The sequence below is a fragment of the Oncorhynchus keta genome, chromosome 14 (assembly GCF_023373465.1).
Source record: "Oncorhynchus keta strain PuntledgeMale-10-30-2019 chromosome 14, Oket_V2, whole genome shotgun sequence".
In the NCBI taxonomy this organism is placed as follows: Eukaryota; Metazoa; Chordata; class Actinopteri; order Salmoniformes; family Salmonidae; genus Oncorhynchus; species Oncorhynchus keta.
In genome coordinates, this window is record NC_068434.1 from 68,102,189 (window position 1) to 68,117,437 (window position 15,249).

The window sequence follows — 15,249 nt, forward strand, 5'->3', positions numbered from 1 at the left end:
TTATTCATATGGCAGGCAATGCCTAGAATTCTATTTTTTTTATCTTCCTGACAGAGCAGCTTCAAAGTGGCAGAGGTATAATTATGATCCTTGAGCAATCAGACAAAATAATCAAGGCCTTTCTTTGGCTCTCAGAAAAAATCCTCTTGATCTTAGAGGCAAGGAGAAAGGCATTACAATGTCCTATTTCTTTAATGTCTGTCATGTTTCATAACACTCCACAATCAACACAAATCCATTCCTCAGCACGTGGCCGGAATAACACCTGCTATTAGACACACACACACACAATGTTCAACATTTTATTAAATGCCATTATAAACCGGGCAGTTTGGGTCCTGGATGCTGATTGGCTGAAACAGCATTCCATCGGTGCATATATCAGACATACCACAGGTATAACGAAAAACTAATTGTTAATTGTTATATTTATGTTGTTAACTGGTTTATAACAGCAATAAAGAATCTCTGGGTTTGTGGTATATGGACAATATACCATGGCTAAGGGCTGTTCTAGGCTGGATACAGCCTTTTACCATGGTATATTGGCCATATACTACAAACCCCCGAGGTGCCTTATTGCTATTATAAACTGGTTACCAATGTAATTAGAGCAGTAAAAATAAATGTTTTGTCCTTCCCGTAGTATACGGTCTGATATACCACCGCTCAGCATTCAGGGCTCGAACCACCCAGGGCTGTATCCAGGCACTCCGCATTGCATTGTGTCTAAGAACATCTCTTAGCCATGGTATATTGGCCATATACCACACCCACTTGTGCCTTATATATCATACCTCAGGCTGTATTGATTAATATACCAGAGGCATATCAGGCATACTGAATAAACTAGCACCGTGGACAAATTATTGGATTTCAGTGATCAATTTCTCCATAAGGCCTGAATGGGCCAAGGTTTTACCCAGAGCATGGTGCAGTAGCTCACTACTCAGTACCATTAGAGTATCGGACTCAAAAGAGCAATACCATTTATAAATCAGGTTACAAACACAATACTTATTTGAAAAAAGGATACACTTCCATTTTGTAGATTTTTTCCCCATCTTTGTATTTGTGTATAGGTTTCTTAATGTATACACTACGTCTCCGGAGGGCATTGGTGTTGTGTGTGTGATGTTGGTTGAATGTCTGTTACACTGGAATTACCCTATAAATGCAGTACTTGGGGAAATCCTAGGCATTAATAACAATTATTGGCATTCTTTAGTTTCCACAGACACCTTAAGTGTTGGGTATTGACTGCTGTGCTGGAGAGAATGTTGCCTATTGATCTGACCAAGGCAGAAAAAGATGGTGTCTTCCTGTAAGGCTGGGATTAATCCTAGCAGGCTGCCAGTGAACAACAGCCACTGCTCGATCCCATTGGGTGACTAGGGCCTCTTTAGGACACAAACCTTCCCTGTGAACACACCTCTAAAGTTCGCCCTGCATGCTGGTGTGGATCATTACAATGATGGTCATGGTTTATTACTGTAATTGGGGGGCACTATAGTTTGGATATCTTTAATATCGGCAAACAATAGTATTACATTTCGCTTTTGTTTCGCCTTCACCACTGCACTATGTATAGTATGCTGCCATGTCTCTCTCCCAGTGGACTGTGTGCTTACTAACAGCTCATCTACTATTGCTTAGGGCTCTTATTTTGTTCTAGTCAGAAGAAAATACTTTCTACTGTCAAGCTCCGACATCCCCAGTTATTGAAAGCTGGTGGGCATGGAACTCAGAGTTGCAGCAATGCCTGGATTCACACAGCCGACCCATGATGAATAGAGTAGTGCTAGAACAAAGGGACACTTGTTATGGGTTTAGTTGCCTTTACCAGACTTTTATTTGGCCACAAAGACTTCTCTGCCTACACAATTCATTAGGATTTACATGAAATCAAGGATGTATTGCTCTAGGTGACTGAAACCATGAAATCTCCCCCCAATACATTTTTAGTACTTTGATCTAGACATCAATCAATCATTTGACAACCTCAGAAATAAGCAGGACTATTTCTCAAACCACAATAAAAGGCTGGACACTTTTTCTAATTCTTTCTAGGTTTCTATAAAAATGTAAATCAAAACCCTGAATGGATAGATACAAATATTTGTCAGATGGGTCGTTCCACGAAGAGTGCCTTTTGATATTAAGTAGAAATTATTAATTTTAAAAGCCCGTTCTACTCAATGAAGTGCCCTTTAATATAGACGGCATGGAGAATTCAATTAATCTGATTTTTAATATGAATAAAGGCTTGCTAAATTCATCATTTTGACATGTCCCTCTGCCAACCCTGTGTCACTTCTAGGAAGACTTCAACCCATGTAATCCAAACATTTCTCCATTGTACATACCTAGTTATTTTACGTCAGTTCTGAAGATTATATTTATTTCATTTGATTAGTGATTCATTCACATCTGTCCCTCATTTTAAGGTCAACCCTCTAGTTTTAATATGGTGAAACTATTAATTTAAAATGTATTTTTCAAAAGAAACATTGAACATCAAATAGTCAAATCATAGTGTAAAAACTTGTTGGGCCATTTTCTGTTTTGTGATAGAAAACGAACAAGCTTCCATTCCCCCTGTCACGAGAGGATTTATGGCTGATTTAAAAATGACCGTCAACCCTGATACCGTCAACCCTGATACCGTCAACCCTGATACCGTCAACCCTGATACTTTATTTGGCACTTAATAGGCACTAACTATAGTATTTTTAAAAATGTAACCTATTGGAATGGCAACGTGTTTTTTATGAAGTTGAACATGTGCTCTTTAGGACAGAATGTCAACATTTTGTGAAATCACAAGTTACACTTCTAAAAAGGCACCGAACTGGTGGAAGGACCCAGATACTGTAGAGGTAAGATTGTAATTGTCTACTGATTCACAACACAGAATCTGTGTTCAACAGAACCTGTTGTGAATAAGTAGACAATCATAATGTAGAACTGGTCTGAAGGAGTAATGGTAAGAGATTACAATATTGTGCCACAAAGATTTGATTTTGAAAAAATATATACTGAAAATACCAAAGAAATTAAATTATTCAAGTTTAGTATTGTCATTAAATAATCTTAAATATAATACAATCATTTATTAATATCTATCAAGCTACAAAATCATAAATATTTGTGTGCTGTATTCTATTGAGTCATAACTACCTGTACTTCCCTTCTCACTGGTTCATAATAGCCCCCACCAGTGTCCCTCCCTGAGATGTGTAGGGCATGGCCTGTCCCAGCTGAGAGAGCGGGTCTGCTCCAGCGGTGGTGGCCACATGGCAGGGGTCTGCGCTCCAGGGTCCTAAGGGCCACCTCAGCAGCAAACATGGCCCCCCTCCCTGCCAGGCAGACACAGGCTGAGTCTGGGGCTAGCGCAGATGCAGGTTGACAGCCAGAGCTCCTCCTCCACAGGTTGTCTCTCTGGCCACTCAAGGCTCCTGTCGCAGTCAGAGCAGATCTGAGACAGAGCAGAGGCAGACAGAAACAGATTATTCAAATAAGTTACCTTCAATAGTCAGCCTCAGAGCTCAGTGTTACTATTGGTATGTTGGCATCACCATGGACCTTAAGTTTGCATATTTGTCATCATGAATATTATCCATATAATTACTGTTAATAAATGACTCATGAGGTATCATTCACCTCCCACTGCAGAAATAATGCCAATCATTCCCCTACCTAATACTATCCCACTGTGTCCTCTGTTGGTGAGTTGGTACACTACTGAACAGGTCTCCTGCTGCTAGCTTGTCTCTGCTCTGATACTGGCTCTGTTCTCTAAACTGCTGAGTCTCTCTAGAACTCCCCTCTTGGTGTGGGGCAGGGAGGGTCTCCCCACTGTAGGGGAGGAGAGGGCTGATGGTGGTCAATGGGTCAGAGTGGAATGGATCTGCACTACCCACCTTAACCATGACCTCTATTGACTACAAATAGTTTAGCTCCATCTCGCTGCATATATTCACATCAAAACAGAGCCTGTCTCATTACCTGATGGACCAAATGTTGATGGCTCTGTTCGTCAACAGCCCTCTAACCAAATGCAAATTCAGTCTGCTTATTTTGGTAAACCTTCCACGATGTCCCAATCCCTGTTAAGCTTCTTGTTGACCGCGTCTGCCAGCTTTGTGTACACAACTGGCTCCTCAGATATTCCAGTCGCATCGTTAATGTGTGCCCTTTTGTGCCGTTTCAGTCCTCCGGGATAAACAGGCTCACAGATGCTAAATTATTCCAACACAGATAATTAGACGAAGAAACAATCACAAGTATGAATAATAATCTGCATTGGGAACATTAGAACTTTTAAAACATGGGAACAGGGGGGATTTTGGGCACCAAGGGAAATGAGCTTATCAAATAAAGCTTGGCAAATGTGCAGTGAATGAAATAAGTCAATAATTTTAATGTGAGAGAGGAGCCCTGAGGAGAATAAATAAGCAATCGCCACATCATGCAGGGAGAACAAATGAGCATGGCGCACAATTAGGCAAGGTTACATTCTGCTGGAGCTGTGAGCACGGGGTGCGCTAATGAGCTCCCTGTGTGTGTGTGTCTTTAGGGAGGAAGGAAGAGTAAGCAATCCAAACCCCTTTCCATCAAAATTCTGATAATGTACAGGCTCCTTTAAGAAAGACAGATAAGCTAGGTGGTAATTCATGCGAGGGACAGGCTTGAAAGTGAGAGGGCTTGTAGAAGAGAGAGGTGGGCTATCAGACAATCTGGCATCTGGGCCAAGTAGACATGTAGGCAGGCAGTCAGTCAGACAGACAGACAGAGCAATAGGCAGGTGTGTCAGCCAGACAACAGGCTGTTCAGTAGGAGCCACGTCACAGGCTTTCAAAGGAAAGTCAAAGTTATTAACTATTCAATCACATGAAGGGGAGGTGAAGGTGTGAAAGGTTGCAGACCAAAGCACTTTCTCTCCCGTGCATTAAGAGCCTGGTCCAGCGCTCCGGTGCTCTGAGTGGAAGAGAAATAGATTGCCTCCCAGGAAAACGACTGCTCACACAGTCTCTTTTCACCTTTTTCTCCTGTAATAACTGCAATCTGCTGTGAAAATCTAATCCCAAGTACCATTTACGCTGCATCTAGATAACTTCTGCTTGGGAAAGCGTACGACATGAATATTTCATTCGCTGATATCCAAATAAACAGCACAAGCCATCAATCAGCCGGCCTTCTAACAGGAAGTGAACTGGAAAGGGACATTGATAATGAACACCTTGCGTAGAAGGAAATGCACATCTCACATCAGCTGCATGCCTTTATTTCTGCTACTGGCCATTAGGGCTGGGAATGGCCCGGCATCTCACAACACAATATTATTGTGATACTTAGGTGCCGATTACGATATATACTGCGATTCTATATGTGTTGTGATTCGGTATTTGCGATTTTATTGTGATTTGATGTTCCAATCATATTGCTCACCATATGTCTGCTGCAGTGACAAGAGTCATGAGAAAATGAAGATCATTCATGGAAATAAAAAGTGCTGAATTTGTCTTGGCTCCCACATTAAAAAGATGAAGGAAATAAACTGGTGTTTTGGTGCAGGTACAGTCAACTAGAATATCCTGATATGTAACTGTATCGATATGCATCCTAGTCATCCTGATCTACAACACACTGCAGTGTACATAGCCCTTACAATCACCAGTGTACAAACACTTTACATGTGGATAACCTGACCCGTATGGCATATTCATGACAACCAATCAGGCATGAATACTGTCCTCCATTTAAGTAATAGCTATATTCTGGCCATTAAAGTCAGATATGGCTGCATCCCCCTCTCCTCTCCTCTCCCTGGCCTAATTCTCCCTCCTCAGTGGCGGATAAGAAGGATCAGCAGTCCATCCATATGCACACATATCTATGGAGTGGATGTCAGGTCTCAGCTTGGCTCTAGCGCTGAAAGCCCTGCTAATGACACTTAATGAAAGCTGGGGAGCAGAGCCAGGCATGCGTAAGGAAGGAGAGGCCCAGTGTCCTCCCCCAGCACCCTCCTCCTCCCCCCACCAGCCCTGCTCAGGCCCTCAGACACCATAAATAAACAAACGCGGTGCGTACACGAGAATGGACGACTGTTCCCTCTGCTCCTCTCATGCCATTCACTTATTTATCTATTTATTTGTATTTACTCTCTCTGGCTGCTTTTAGAGCTCCTCTGTGTTCTCCCAGCTCCCTACAGGCTTCCTGGATGTCCTGGAACATTAGCTGAGTGAAGTCGCAGTCATCCAGTGGGCCTTTATGGGCTGAGTTGGCATCTGCCCTCCATTGGTATCAGGCAAGGCAACACGCACAATGCACGCACACACTTATTAGGGTACGGTACTCTCTCCAGAGTAATGTCCATCCTCAATGCCTCAGTGCTCCTCAACTACATATTGCAACTTTTTAAATGTTTTTTAACACTCAGCCAACCAGTGAATTTTTTCCAAAGCATGCCAACTATTCTTTCAAAACAGGTTTAAAGTTCTAAAGGGTCTTTTGGTACATTTACCCACCTTGCATAAGACGTTTGAGAGAGATCAGTGTGGTGTGCTGTAAGTGACAGCATGAGGATGAGGTTAGGGACATGATGAGTGTTGAGGTTCCGTTATCAGAGCAAACAGGGAATGATGGGATAGAATGGATCCCACACACTACAAGCCTCTAATCAGCACAGTCAACACAGGGCTCTGATTGGGTTCACAACCAGTCTAGTCTCTTTCTCTCTCCCTCCTATCTCACACTCACCAAAAGTAATCCCTCCAATCAGTCCTAACTTTACCGCATTTCAATTTAGGAGGAAATCAGACGGGAACGCATTACAGGGAAATGCCAGTGAGCACAGGACTGGCTTACTTTAAAGCGAGGAGGTATAGGCAGCGCAAAATGAGAAGGCTTCAACTGTCAAACAACCATATGGAACACAATTTCACCAATAAATCACCTTTTCTCAGCATCACATATAAAATGCAAGTTCAATTTTAAAAAGATATAGTCGGTCCCATGGCAATGTGTGGGTGACGTCTGTCTGAGTGTCTGAAAACAGACAGGACTAAGACATGTCTGGCCCAGAGGAGAGGTGACCGTGTCCTTGGATGGCTCTGTCTGTCCGGATCGGCCATGATAGGAGGCCAGACTAGAGGTCATCTCTAAGCCCTCTTCCAGTCCTCAGTGTCAGAGCACCTGGCCTTTGATTACCACCGTCCATAGCCACCTCTAGGATTTCCTGCCTGACTGCACAAATGTATCTTCGGTGTTAACAAGCTGCAGTGGTCCTGTGGGGCAGGAAGGGCCGGTGGCGTCTGGGCCCAGGCGTGGGGAGACTGCAGTGGGGGTCACCCAGGGTGAGGAGGGAGAACTCGGGAACAGCGAAACTGTTCTACTCTGGGAGATGGAGAGAGTGGCTGAGACAGGCTGTGCTGCATTAGAGGGGGGTGGGGATTTGAAACACCAATCTGCAGGCTTCTCAGAGGCTCTCAGGCCACTGATTTCACAGCCGGACGACACGGACCATTAGCCCCCAGAAACACAGATGCTAATCCCAGAACAACAGAAATCAACATGGCTGCCAATAGCCCTTATGAGTTAGACGGGCTCCCGCTCTTAACCAATACTGTCCGAGATGTGTTGGTGATTGTTGCTATTGACCCATGTCTCAGCTCTACTCTGGAAACACACAGAAAGGAATTCACTCAGTCCGGGAAGTCACTGCTTTGTCACTGATTCTGTCTCTAGAGCCCCAGCAAAGAAACTAGTGAAGAGTTAGAGGACATGTAGTCATTTGCCTCGTATGGACCTGCTGCAGCTTGTTCCTGGAGAACTGGGAAGTTGCCAGGGGATGGACTAGAGCCAAGCCCACAGATCCAGTGTCTCAGGTCAGTGCCAGTAGTACAGTACTCACTCTGTGTGGAGCAGCTGGATGGGAGGTCTGGTCAGGGCACTGCGCTGGCCGCTCACACTGACTTGAGGCCTGATACAAAAACAAGTGACATTACTCAATAGAAAGGAACAATGCTCTTCAATTGGTGTTGTTTTTTATAGTATATCAGGGTTGTAAATGTGTGGAGGTCTAACAGCGTTATCCAGTGTGTGTAACTGTGTATGGTACGTACTCTGAACCTCTCGGCTTCAATCCTGCTCTCTTCCAGCTCAGCCTTCAGCCTCTTCATCTCCTCCTGCAGACCCTTGCCTGTCGACAGGGTTAAGACCGGGTTAATGCTGCATAGTGAATGTAGAGTAGAATGTGACTGGGCATCAGTGTGTGTGTGGAGTTAGGTATGCTCTTACTTCTGCTCCTTCACCCACTGGTTGACGGTGGTTATCACCAGCTCACTCTCCCTGTGTAGAAGAGAACTGTCTGAACGAGCATTACCCAGAGACTGGTGCAACACGAGATGGGGGGAGGGAGGTAATGAGAGTCTACAACTCTAACAGTGTCTATCTGACATATCTGGAGGTTTTAAGGGTTCACTACCTCATTAGCTGCTGTGCTGTACTTGTGCTCCATGGAATCGTGCTGTGAGTGTAAGGCCTCCACCTGAACAGAGACACATGAACAAACCCCTGCTGCACATCCTAATGGCTATACAGCTCATTTTCCATTGAGAGGGGATTACTAACTATGCTGTTTGGCCTTTCTGTGCCAGTGCAAAGTGTGAGGATATGTGTCATAACTAGAGCCAAGAGGTTTTCATGAGCACATCAATTGATCAGGAAAACTTTGGGCCTAGTTACACAGTTAGGCAGTAAGGCTTCCGGGTATTATAACGGCCCAGAGTTTTTCCTGATCAGGTCACATGGTCAGCAAAACCTCCTATCCTTAGTCATAAACCCTACCAGAATGTCCCCAGAACCCATTGTGTAAGTGTGTGTCTGACCTGGGCCACCTTGGCATGCTAGTTCTCCCTGAGAGAAGCCATCTCCACCTTAATCAGCACCACCTCCTTCTCCAGGGCTACCAGCTTCTCCCGGCCCCAGCACCGAGACCTCCCCAGCTGGGCACTCAGCTCCGCCAGCCTGCCCTCACAGGACCGAGTCTAGGTGGGAGAGGGATGATACCTGTCATTGGCATTTCCTAATATCATTTTTGTTCTCATTTCTGAAAACTGATGAACCTTTTAAATTAATGGTGAACAGCAACATATTCATGGGGGTTTCCTATAACCCTGCCCAGGTAGGAAACTGGGAAACGATAGTTCATTACATTGTAGTGAACTCCTCCATAAACATCTCCTTCTAGTAACATTGTCCTGTCATAGTCACATTCATCTGACTCTAAATCACTCTGAACAGTGCTTGCGTAGGCTAACATGCATGTACATGTTGAGCCACTACATCAAAGAACTGGTCACCATAAAAATACACGTTTTTCTTTATAGGAACAATGTGAAGGACAGCAGTAACCAGTCCTCCCTAGCCTCATCCCCCGCTCTATACTCTGCCTGCTTGGCTGGGACACACTGAGGCCGTGCAGTGTTCACATCCCCACTACAATGACCTTTCCACAAGCCCAGGGAACACGCAATGCAGAGGAGAGGCAATACATGTAATGAAAGAAGCAAAGGCAAATAAAGTGGTGTGTGTGTGGGGACTGGAGGCTCCAAACTGCAGTACTGCAGCTCTGTATTCCCCCTAACCCCTGTGTGACAGTATCGCAACCACAGTCTGGTCATCCTCTTGCTGCGTTCACCTGCTAATCCGTGCACGCGTAGAGTATGTAGATACACATCAAGCACATACACCACAAACAGGTTACATGCTGTACAAACACACTAATGTTAACACATTCACACACACACTCACATTTAGGTGTGTGAAATGAGTTGCTCTCCCCGAGCCCTCCCCAGAACCCAGCCATACCACACAGCCAGAGACAATCATTATACCCTTCCTCTGATCCCATCGAGCAACCAGCAATTATTTCTAAAAGTGGAAAGTAAAAACTGACAAACACACACACACACAGCTGCACATAATCATTTTGTGGGATGGGTTGTGTGGGGAGGGTGCAACTCACACTTCATTTTCTCTGGCGGAGTTTGCTGACCGCAAAATGACAAGGATGCTCTTCCTAAACCAATTAAGAGGGCAGAGCGCCGCTGTTACCATGCAACATTGACAGCACTTAAGGAGGATGACGTGAGACCACAGCGATGAGCCACAGAGATGTGCCCTCGGCTAAACACACATACAAACACATTGTAGAGGTTTGGCACTGCAGAGCAAGCACACACAGCTCTTATGTGCCTGTGTACACAAACAAAGTGCTTTGGATTTGTCACAATACAAACACAATGCTTAGACTATTTGAACCATAACGCCTCAGACATTTTCACTTGAAAACCTGTTACTACATTTCTGCACTGTATGAGTATCTCAGTTAAACTGTTAAACTGACTATTATGTGAGGCAGTTCCTCTAAGCAAAACTGTGTGTTTAAATATTTGCGTCTTTGCAAACTCTTTCTGTATGTACAGTTGAAATCAGAAGTTTACATACACTTAGGTTGGAGTCACTCCACAAATTTCTTGTAAACAAACTATAGTTCTGGCAAGTCGGTTAGGACATCTACTTTGTGCATGACAAGTCATTTTTCCAACAATTGTTTACAGATTATTTCAATAATAATTCACTAGATCACAATTCCAGTGGGTCAGAAGTTTACATACACGAAGTTGACTGCCTTTCAACAGCTTGGAAAATTCCAGAAAATCATGACATGGCTTTAGAGGCTTCTGATAGGGGCGGCAGGGTAGCCTAGTGGTTAGAGCGTTGGACTAGTAACTAGAAGGTTACAAGTTCAAATCCCCGAGCTGACAAGGTACAAATCTGTCGTTCTGCCCCTGAACAGGCAGTTAACCCACTAGGCCGTCATTGAAAATAAGAATTTGTTCTTAACTGACTTGCCTGGTTAAATAAAGGTAAAATAAAAAATGAAATAAAAGGCTTCTGATAGGCTTGACATAATTTGAGTCAATTGGAGGTGTACCTGTGGATGTATTTCAAGGCCTACCTTCAAACTCAGTGCCTCTTTGCTTGACATCATGGGAAAAATCAAAATAAATCAGCAAAGACCTCAGATTTCTCTATTTTAGACCCCTGGTTCATCCTTGGGAGCAATTTCCAAACTCCTGAAGGTACCACGTTCATCTGTACAAACAATAGTACGCAACTATAAACACCATGGGACCACGCAGCCGTCATACAAATCAATAGTACGCGTTCTGTCTCATGAAGATGAACGTACTTTGGTGCGAAAAGTGCAAATCAATCCCAGAACAACAGCAAAGGGCCTTGTGAAGATGCTGGAGGAAACAGGTACAAAAGTATCTATATCCACAGTAAAACGAGTCCTATATCAACATAAACTGAAAGGCTGCTCAGCAAGGAAGAAAAGGAGGAAGAAAGCTGCTCCAAAACCGCCATTAAAAAAACAGACTACGTTCTGCAACTGCACATGGGGACAAAGATCATACTTTTTGGAGAAATGTCCTCTGGTCTGATGAAACAAAAATAGAACTGTTTGGCCATAATGACCATCGTTATGTTTGGAGGACAAAGGGGGATTCTTGCAAGCCGAAGAACACCATCCCAACCGTGAAGCACGGGGGTGGCAGCATCATGTTGTGGGGGTGCTTTGCTGCAGGACGGACTGGTGGACTTCACAAAATAGATGGCATCTTGAGGAAGGAAAATGATGTGGGTATATTGAAGCAACTGCTAAAGACATCAGTCAAGAAGTTAAAGCTTGGGTCTTCCAAATGACCCCAAGCATACTTCCAAAGTTGTGGCAAAATGGCTTAAGGACAACAAAGTCAAGGTATTGGAGTGGCCATCACAAAGCCCTGACCTCAATCTTACAGAACAGAAAAAGTGTGTACGAGCAAGGTCTACAAACCTGACTCAGTTACACCAACTCTGTCAGGAGGAATGGGCAAAAATTCACCCAACTTATTGTGGGAAGCTTGTGGAAGGCTACCCGAAACGTTTGACCCAAGTTAAACAATTTAAAGGCAATGCTACCAAATACTAATTCCCACTGGGAATGTGATGAAAGAAATCAAAGCTGAAATACGTCATTCTCTACTATTATTCTGACATTTCACATTCTTAAAATAAAGTGGTGATCCTAACTGACCTAAAACAGGGAATTTGTACTTGGATTAAATGTCAGGAATTGGGAAAAACTGAGTTTAAATGTATTTGGCTAAGGTGTATGTAAACTTCCGACTTCAACTGTGTGTGTGTGTGTGTTGTACATGCAGAATCTATGGGGGTCTGAGAGAGAGCTCTCATTATCCAATCAGCTTTAGGAATATAGCCCCGCACACACAGAAAGGGCACTGCTACAAGTCACACCTCTTTTCTCTACAACAGAACCTGCTCTCTCCTGTAGTGGTCAATTAGTGTACAGCGCAACCTGTGGAGGTTAAGTCTCTACTTCAGAGGGGCTGTGTGCTCCACACTAATGACCAGGCATAGTGTTCATTTCCAGCCCTGGGTATATATTACACTAGATAACCCCCTTTGCTATTATACAACACATAAGGTTGAAAGATTGAGCCATCACACTTCTAATCATGTGATGGTGTAAGTGGTTGGCTACAGGCTGTAACAGTCTAGGATTTAATGTGAGGCTATCTGGTCCATGACCTAATGGTTGGCAGTTGGCAGTGTCAGATCTAGAACCAGATCAGTGGTTATTGACAATGAAATGAATGGTTATTGGTTAATTGCCATGAGGATGAATGGAAATGTTGATGTGTGGATCCTTCTCTCTCACCTCGTCCAGTGTCTGCTGGCAGTGCGTAGTCTGTGGAGCTCTGCAGCCAGCTGCCTGGTCCTCTCCTCCTGGCCCCCTCTCTCCTCTGACAGCTGGGAGCTCCTCTGCTGCAGGCGGGACAGTTCACTACGTAGACCTGCAGCCTCACCACTCTGCTCAGCCAGCTGAACAGTACCACCACACGCACAGCCGCACACCACAAAACAAACATCCACACAAAATATACATTGTTAGTCCCACTACACATTATTTCCTCCACAGTCATTAACCTAAAACAAGTTGAGAGTTAATGTCATTGTTTTAACGTCAGTATTTTCAATACATGCCTGACAGAGTACCAGTGTGTAAGCAGGGCACCCACCAGCTCCATGCTCTCTCTATGGGAAGCCTGGGTGGAGGCCAGCTCCAGTCTCAGCTCTCTGAGGCTGTGTTGTGCTGCTGCTGTGTCCCTGGTCCCCTGCCTGCTGCTGGCCTGGGCCTCCTCTACACACTCCCTCAGCCTGCACACTGTCTCCTGAAAGACGCTCATCTGGAGAAAATACACACGGAACATGGGCCCCAAACTACACACAAAATACACTCAAAATATGGACAGTATGTGATTGTGACCTCTGACCTCTTGGCTGTGTCTCTGGCCCTCCCTGCTCTCCAGCTCCCTCCTTCACTGCTGCAGCTGAGCCTGGCAGGCTGTCTGTTCCTCCTGCAGCCTCTGGGTGGTGCTCTGCAGCTCTACCACACGCTCCTGCAGGCACCCCACAGTCCTCTCCCGCTCCCTCAGCTGTAGGACAGACAGCAGACACACCCCTATCAGAGCTCCCATCAGGTGTGTGTGTCACTGTGTGTATATCAGGCTCAAAGATAGATGGGACTAAATCTGACAATCGCAGCGCCATTTTAGCTCTCTGTTCCAGGATTAAGTCACATGGATGGGCAGATAGATGAGAGATCTGCACTTATATGCATGACAGATTTAAAATTGGGATTAAGGAGATTCATTTCAGGCCGTAATTGAGTGGGAAACTTTTTGATCAGATTGATTTAACTTTCTAAAGATATGAATTATGTGCTTCAATTTAATTTCCTAGCAGCTGAACAGTTGGTAAATTGCCGCGCTTCAGGCTTGTATCCCTTTGGCTGGTGGAAAACTATTATTTCACAAAATTCATGACGTGTGCAGATCTGACTCGTTTCTCTTGCTTCCTCTGGGGTTAAAAAATAATTACTATTTTTGAAACACAAATTCAGAGACGGAAACTAATTCAATTTGCGAGCATGGCTGGAGGGGGAATCTGAGTGGTTTGTAGATGTGTAGCCAGGCTTTAGTCAGACACTATGTGAGGAGAAGACACACTCCTGACGAATGGAAAAACAACATGCAAAGCCAAAAAATGCCTCTTGAAACTTTTAACTGTCAGCAAGCACAGGTTAAATTCATGACGTTCACTGACACTACATTATTTTTGTTGGAATATTGCCTTTAGTCATAAATCAACAGACAAACACTACAGTATAATTAACATTTGTTGGTTGTGTGAGTGTGACATGCATTTGCAATGTGTGTGAATTTATTGACTGCATATTTGTAGTTGAGCGCTAGTTTTTAGATACATTAGTATGTGTGTGAAAGCACCTGGTTGAGTGCTGAGTTGTTGACTGCACATGTCTAGTTGAGTGCTAGTTTTATATACATTGTAAACTGGTTGGTTCAAGCCTGAATGGAGATTGTCTGACAGCAGTGGTATATCAGACCGTATACCACGGGTATAGCAAAACATTTAATTACATTGGTAACCAGTTTATAATAGCAATGAGGCACCTCTGGGCTTTGTGGTTTATGGCCAATATACCACGGCTAAGGGCTGTATCCAGGCATTCTGCGCTGCGACGTGCATAAGAACAGCCCTTAGCCGTGGTATATTGGCCATATTCCACAAACCCCTGAGGTGCCTTATTGATTAATTATAGTGTTTGACTCTACCTGGCTGTGAGCTGCTTCCATGCTGGTTCTGAGCTGGTTTCTCTCTGACTCCAGTCGACCCTCTCTCTCCCTGGCCCCCTGGTTCCTCTTCTGCAGCTACTGCTGCCTGGCCTGCTCCTGGGACAGCTCTGCCCGCAATGCCTGGCTGGCATCAGCCTGCTCCTGCAGCTGGAACACAGAAACAACCACAGTCAACCAACCGACCACACGTTTACAGGCAATATTCTGAGGTTAAGCTACATTTACATTTGAGTCATTTAGCACAGGGGTTCCCAAAAATTCTCACTCGGGGGGCCCCCCCTTCCAGCATTGGGGAACATCCCACTCCCCACCTGCGCATGCGCAACGTCTATTTCTATGGGCCCAAGCACTGTTCATGACAAACGATTCACACCCCTCTTGTTGGTGGAGAGAACTTTGCAGGTGTAAAGGCGAGACCCAGATGCAGAAACAGGAGGCAGATGGTTGGAGTTTA

At 44.5% G+C, this 15,249-nt stretch overlaps 1 long non-coding RNA gene across 3 annotated transcripts; it reads right to left on the reverse strand.

The window, feature by feature from the left end:
- Positions 1-1,808: 1,808 nt before the first annotated feature.
- Positions 1,809-14,939, reverse strand: LOC118393857 (uncharacterized). Of its 3 annotated transcripts, XR_004827635.2 has the most exons (11): positions 14,775-14,939; positions 13,413-13,574; positions 13,158-13,325; positions 12,797-12,960; positions 8,892-9,050; positions 8,489-8,551; positions 8,302-8,393; positions 8,127-8,203; positions 7,916-7,984; positions 4,009-4,241; positions 1,809-3,478 (listed from the first exon to the last, which is right to left on the reverse strand). It is a non-coding gene; the product is annotated as an uncharacterized LOC118393857 (long non-coding RNA). The 3 variants fall into 3 exon arrangements; XR_004827634.2 differs by lacking the exon at positions 4,009-4,241 and having other exon boundaries at positions 1,810-3,478; positions 8,302-8,352; XR_004827633.2 differs by lacking the exon at positions 4,009-4,241 and having other exon boundaries at positions 1,810-3,478.
- Positions 14,940-15,249: the final 310 nt, after the last annotated feature.